Genomic DNA, 7,854 nt, shown 5'->3' with positions numbered 1-7,854 from the left:
TAAAAATAATTAAGTAAACGAATTCATCCAAATCTTCACCTCGAAATGGTGGTAGTATATCTTCATTATCCTCCCTATCACCTCTGCGATTGTAATTGGGTAAAGAAAGATAAAATGGATGATGCACAGGAGGTACAAATTGTAGCATTTTTTTTATATCTTTCATTTTATTAAAAGATAAGGGTCTAATATCTGCGGCAACCTCCGGGGAAAAGTTCTTTAATAGTTGTGCACATTCTTGAAAAGAATTCATTTTATTTAGATCTATATAGCATTATAAGGATCCGAGTAATCATCATTGAAAAACATTACCGATGTATCTTTGGAGAACTTGATTCTGCGTATTTGAGAAATCATTACGCCAGAACCCCGCAGGGCATGAGGTGACTTAAAATTCTTCAACTTTTCGAATGACACAAACTTATCCACCATGTTTTTTACACGAAATGGGTGGCGCTTTCGACAATTTGAAATTAATTCCATCAATGCTTCAGGAGTGTACGCTGGGTTAAATTCTGTCCCGTACTAATAAACGAAAAATCGCCATCGTTGGGTAAATATGTGTGACCGGTAACCAGATAATTTACATAGATATCTTGAATGTTCGGTAAAACGTTAACCATGTACATAAGAAAATGTAACAAATTCCAGTTCCGATTTTGTCCCCCACAACAGTCACTAAAGAGAACAAATTTTGTAGCATGAGGAGGAATGTCGTTTTTAAAATAGTGATATAAACAACTTATCACTTCTTAGGAACCTCTAGCCTCTTTGGTCTCATACGACATGTCCAGAAAAACGTTTTCTTCACCACTTTCATAAGTATGAATTTCTAAGTTTAACATGTGCATCTGCCTTAAGTAATACACCTCACCGGTATTTATGTGAGATAAGGGAAGTATTCTTTCCAAATCAAATGTAATTAATACACCTGTACTGTCCGGCTTCACACACTCGTTTTTGTAATTTTTCAGAAGTTTCCTAGCCTTTTGAGACAGAGCAATATGCTGGTCCCTTTTTATTTTTACTTCTTCTAATTTTTCTTTATTATTTTCGGCATTTAAACTTATTTGAAATGCATCGCAAAATTTGCAAGTGTCTTTTTTAGGTATACAGAAATAAATATTAAATTTGGGTCTAAAGATTTTTTCATAGATACTTTTTTTAAGAACTGGTTTTCCTTCAGTAATTAATTTACATTTAAACAGTTCGTATATTTTGTAAATAATTAAAGAGGGTGCTATAAATATTGACGCTTTGAGGTCCTGCCTCCATATAGTGGCTCTTAAATTTAGGAAAACTATTAATATGATCACGAATCCACTTCAATTTCTCCTCGTTTATTTTATTTCCAGGAAGTTTTCTTCCTCTTTGATCGGGGAGGGGATATCACTATTTTCGGCTTTTTTTGCTCTTAGTGCATAATCTAATCGATGATTACTTATTTGTAATACTTTAAAAAAAATTACACACGTTCTGAACATTTAGTTGAAATATCCGTGAATATTGTTTACGACTCACAGATTCTGGGTGTATTTTTTTTTTTCGGGGACGTTTAGGTGCTTTAGTTCTAACTGTACCACACAACAAGCTAGTTTGAGCGTTCCAATCCTGTAGTTTGTAAAATCTGTCATGTACTTCTCTCTGGACATTATCTGGCACACTATTACTGCATTTTAGACGACAATTACATTCAATGTAAAAAAACGTTTTAGCGGCCATAACTTTCCTTTTTATACTAGTGTATTCCTCTCCTGAAGCTCTACATCTCTTTCTGACGTATTTCCCCTATAAAGCCTCTTGTTTCATTGTCTTTCTTTCCTTTCTTACTTCAGTTTCGTTGATTAATGTGCTTAATAGACCACTTTAGAATTTAGAATTTTTACTTTGGTAGAAATCAATAAGTCTATGATGCATAGTGTTACATACGAATTTATCCCTTACGAATTTTAAAAGATTTAAATTTCCCCAAAAGTAAAAGTGGTACATTGTTATTTTACGGACTCTGACTGAGATTTAGACATAGACCACTTTAGTACTGATAGATTACTAGCTTTTAAAGTCAAATATAAGAAAATCTCTATTTTCATACATTTGCGACATAAACCACTTTAGTTCCAGGCTAGCCATTTATCCTATTTCTAACTAAAGTAATTAAGGTCGTGTAAGAACGTTTTTAGCCCGTTAACACTATTGACTCACACCTGTTTTCCCGTCCAGCACTTAAACAATACCCTCCTTGCGCTACTTTTGTTCAAATCTTGCGTAGTTCGTGGGTTTTGTATCCTGCCCTGTCACTGGCTTCAGCCATTAAGGGGATAAATCGCTCCTAACAAAAGCCGATTGTTAATAGAATGCCCGTAGTTATCTCGAGGTAAATAATTTATGTCTAAACTATTTTATGTCTTATCTCCGGTTATTATTTGGTCCATTTTCATATCGTCGGTTTCATCAACTTCCGACATAAATTGATGACTTCTTTATTAGTGAAATCGTTTTCTATTAGTAAGGATAACTGTTCTTTTCTGCATTTCCTGAAACTCAGATGTACAGTATACAAAGAGAAATTAATGAATGTAATTTAGAAATTCCGAACCAACTAAGTTGAAGATGTATATTATCTTTTAACTTATATATTAATGTGGCAGTCAATATGGCGATGATCTAGCTACTCGTATATTGATAACACCGATATTATAAATATTACGAACTTACCACAGCCACTATACTTTTCTTAAAACTCTGGTATTCCTAAATTACGATTTCCATTCAGAGCCAATGGTAGGGGAGCAAAGTATGCTAAACGTGCAGTCACTCGAGCGCTTTGGGGACCTATTGGGTTGTGAAGAGTAGGTCCTAAAACCGAAAAAAGTTAAATAAAGTTTTTCATTTTAGTGGAGACTTTCCATTATTAATTGAATTTTTCCATTACCAACAATCGTTTTTTTTTAGATTACAGCGCCATCTATCCATAATTGGAAAAAGTCTCGAATAAAAGTTACTTATTTTTACGTAAGGAATCCAAATCTGCAATAAAAATGGGGGCTGCCATTTAAGATTTTAAAGTAACCCCCCACCCGACTCCCGTGGGGGGTCGTGTTTGATGCCATTCGATAAATTTTTCAAAAATATTGAATAAAGTACAAGGTCTCTCCCCATGTAATAATTTGACGCGCTCGAGTAACTGCAAAAATCCTTACGCCCCGCTCAAATCGTCAGATTTTTTAAATATACACTCTTTTGCATGTATTTAACTTACCTTACCTTAATTTGACGATTTCGAGTTTTCTAAGGGTACATTTTTTTTCAGCCCCCCTTAACAGACTCTTCTGGATTAAAAGCTAATATATGGTAGAGGTATGCCCGCTTGGGCTCCCCTACCACAATGCAGGCACACAAAAAACTCTCAATAATGAAAATTCGCTGGAAATATTAGCAAATTTTTTTACCGATGAGCTTATTTGGACAAGAAAAAAACGGCGGGTTCGTTGGGAAAAATATTCCCATAAGATTCCTTTGCATAATCACATTCGTGAGACACCCCAGAATAAGGTTCAAGAAGTCGCCCACGCAAAAAGTGGTCCATAAAAGTGCACATATACTTGCACCGTACCCTACAATTGAGACAAGTATCGTACTCAGGTATATGCGCATATGCTGGAACGGAATTCTATATTCCCTTTATTTCTGCTAGGCTTGCAATGCAATGCATGACCCGCTGCCTTCTCACAGACGCTATTTATATGGTTTGTAAAGAGTCTTGGTTCGTCGAATATTATACCAAGATATCTAGTTGTCTTTGTTTTTTTTATTGCTTTCCCTCTTATTTGTGTAATTGGATTTCTCTCAAGTTTTCCTTTTATAAGGCTATATGTTGTTTTTGTTTCTGATAGAGTTAGTTTAACTTTTTTCATCCATTTATTTATATTTTCAAGTACACCCTTTCATTTAATTTCTAGTTCTCTTCTTGAATTAGCATCTATGATAAGCAGCAAATCATCCGCATACGCTATGCTCCCCAGAACTTCAGGATTCACAGCCAACCGTTCTGGCGGTTCTTCTAACATTATATCCCAAAAAATAGGTCCACAAACTGAACATTGTGGACAACCTTTAGTTATATGTCTCGTTTTTTATCTATTGGAAAACTTAAGCTGGCATATCGGTCTTGACAATAATTTCTGAAACTTCCGTACAAGTTTCCGGGGCAATGCATCTATCGAAGTCTTTCGAATAATGCCGGCCACCATAAATTGGTCCAGGGACCCATCAGGATATTTTCATACAACAACACAAGACTAGGCCACGGATAAGTAAGGTAAATTTACAAAAGGTTAGACAAAGGTGTCAAACACTAACTAAACCCTAAGTTGCTATTATAATACAATTTTAAAATTTGTGAGAAAGTCAATAAGTAACCTAAATATTTCTTCCAATCCCAAAGTTATCAAATAATGTATATTAAGAGGAAATTGCAATCCCAACGTTAAAAAACTATTATAGAATTTATTTGATTCTTTTATACTTTTAATGCATCCAAATAATAAATGGTCTATGTCACCTTTAACGCCACAATGTTCACAATTTTCGTATTCAATTACTTTCAACTTATATAAATGTGAAGGATAACATTCACGACAAAATTTCATTCTGGTTATCGTCGTGATGTATTTCCTTGGCACATCAAGTTCTTTGTGCCAATATTCTTTGGGGAGAACTGGTTGACTACTGTTGTATCTTTTGGGATTTGTAAAACAGTATTCCTTCCATGCATAGTTCCATCTATTAAGGACTTTATTTCTAGACATCCTAAGAACTTCTGGAGCGCATATATCATAATTAGCTTCAGTTCCTACGAAAATGCTCTCCTTTGCCAAAAAATCAACAGTCTCATTATCTTTAATCCCAATGTGTGCTTTCACCCAAATGAATTTTATGTATCTTCCAACACTTCTTAAACTGAAAATGTTTTTCCTGATTAAAGTTATGAAAGTGTTGCTTTGTGTTTTTGGTATATCAATTTTTTAAATCGCTTGTAATACCGATAGCGAATCTGAAAAAATTAAAACACTTTTAAAATTGGATTCGGTAAAGAGAAGTAAAGCTTCATAAATCGCAACAGCTTCAGCGCAAAAGATTGAAAAAAATTCCGGCAGTTGGAATTGTTTTTTGATACCTTCTTTGGGTGCATAGTAAGCTCCTCCAGTACCTTCCTCATTTTTAGATGCGTCGGTAAAAACCACTAAGGCTTCAGCATTGTCATAAAGTAAGCTATTGGTCTTAATACAATTGACTAAAGGGTGATCACTGTAGCAAGGTTCTACTAATTTAACCTCCATAAAAAAAGGAATTAAAATCTTTGAGAACCGTAATGTATAAAGATCATCAAAACATCGTTTTTTGTGCTTTCTTCAATTAACTTTATTAATAACATCTTCCGTTGATTTTCCTTCCCTAAAGCCATATTCATGTGAATGAAGTGCAGTTTCTTGTTTTATTTGATTTAGTCTTTTACAAAGTAATTTTTCATGTAATTTCCCCATTGTGTTTAGTAAGCATATTGGTCTATAAGATTTAGATAAAGTTGGTTCTTTATCTTCTCCTTTACTTATGACTATAACTTCAGCTTGTTTAAAGTTGCTATCCTCCGTGGTAGCCGTTTTTGGGGCATCTGGATGTGACTTATCAAAAACCGATGAGCATTTATGTTGAAACTCCTTAAACCAATTTTTGTCGATTGCCATCGAAGGAGAAAAGTCACCGTACATATAATTCTAGCGCTATTTGGATTCACTGCCCGATTTCCCTTTTAAAACAAGAATAGAATTACCGACAGATATTGCTCTTTTTTCATTTTGTTAAAATCCCCAGACACGTCTGCTTCCACACGCGGTCAAAACAAAACTATTAGTCCGATTTGGCTCAAATTTTGACATAGACCGTCCACAAGAATGTATTATAACATAACATAACATAACATAACATAATCCATGATCCTCTTATACCGTAAGGTGTCGAGGTGTCTTCTTTACTCGTTATTATCTTCGAACTTACGCCACTTTTTTCGGTCCCTAGCTAATTCTTTGGCTTCCTGTCACGATTTTTCTCTATTCTGCAATATTTCCATCACACTGGTATTCCACATTTTCCTTGGTCGGCCTCTCCTGTTTTTCCCTATCGGCCTCGCTTCCCATGTCATTTTAACCTGTTTGCCGTCGTTCGTTCTAAATAATTACCCAATCCATTTGCATTTCTTTTCATGAATTTTTTTCTTTAATGATTTTGCTTTTAATTATCTTCTAATATCTTCGCTACGTCTTTTATCGGTTCTCCTAGCTCCCACGACTTTTCTTAAATACCTCATTTCCGCGGCTTGCAATTTCTTTTCTTGTTTGTCCTTGCAATACCCAATTCTCTGCTTCATATGAAGTGATAGGTACGTAATTTTTTTTAAATATTATCATTTTGGTTTTCCTTGTTATTTCTTTTTTATTTAAGAGGATCGGTATGTATTTTCGGCTGCAATGCTATTCAAATGGGGATTCATTTTTTTCGAATACTGAGAAAACTAATAAGTATTTTTGAAAAATTTAAACGCAGAATGAAATATTACGTTATTAGCGAGGGCCGAAAGTCCCTGAGAACTTCTATGATGTTTATTTTAATAAGTTACAGGGGTGAAAAACTAAGAGAAAATTTAGTGTGATTTTTAATTTCAAATATATCATTCAAAATAAACTTTTTATTTATTCTAGGGGACTTTCGGCCCTCGGTAATAATTTAGTCTTTCATTCTGAGTTTAAATTTTTCAAAAATATTTATTGGTTTTTTCAGGATTCGAAAAAAATGAACACAATGCCGTGGTAATATTTTCCAAATCTATCTTTGTGTTACAACGCACTCAGCCGAGTATAATATTGTCAGCATATATTGTCAGTCAGACACTGACAATCAGTGACAATTTTAAATATTTGACATTGCTTCGGGAATATGTTGAGTTATTGATTAAATATTATTTATATATAGTGTATTTGATAAATAATTGATTTAAGACGTGAACTTAATAAAAAGTTATTTATTGTGTATTATTTGTGGAAGATCCAAGCAGAGAATACATCAGGATAATACATTCTGTGATCCAAGTATTTTGTTGTTAAAGATGTTCAAAATTGTAAGCGTTCCATAACAATATATTATTAAAAAATCACTTTAACACTTTTCCTCTTTTCTCGATTGAGTATTAGTCTTTGTTGTACAAATAAATTATTACAATCACTGAATACATAGTTAGTGAAAAAATTATCACATTTATTAACTGAACTAATAATTTGCAATTATAAAAATAACAGTTATCCAAGAACATTCAAAACCCATCTCTTTAAATTAATGATGACATTTTCAAGTAGAATGACATTCTAGTAATGTTTACATATCCATACCAGTGTGAATTTTACTACACGTAATTTGCCGTGTAAAGACAGAAAAAGTAGGGATACACGCAAAATATTTGCGAATTATGTACCCATAGCCTTAAGAAGTTTTTATACAGCGAATGAAATGTTTTTCTGGCTGCTTTTATCCTATTTTAAATTTTTTGTGTCCCCTTCTTATTATTTAAAATTATTCCAAGGTATTTAAATGTACCTACCTGTTCTATTTTTTGCCTCGGACTTCAATATTTAGGTTAACATCTTTCTTGAATATAGCCATTTCTTTTGATTTTTCCATATTAATTATTAGATTGTAATTTTTTAATTCTGTCTCCCAGATTCTTATGTTCTCCTCCAGAGCTCTTTCTGTTCTTGCCGCAATAACAATACCATCTGCAAATATACAGGCTTCGATTTTCATTTG

Source organism: Diabrotica virgifera, chromosome 9, assembly GCF_917563875.1.
Source record: "Diabrotica virgifera virgifera chromosome 9, PGI_DIABVI_V3a".
Lineage (NCBI taxonomy): Eukaryota > Metazoa > Arthropoda > Insecta > Coleoptera > Chrysomelidae > Diabrotica > Diabrotica virgifera.
The sequence above is the reverse complement of the archived record's forward strand: the minus strand, read 5'-3'. Positions refer to the sequence as shown.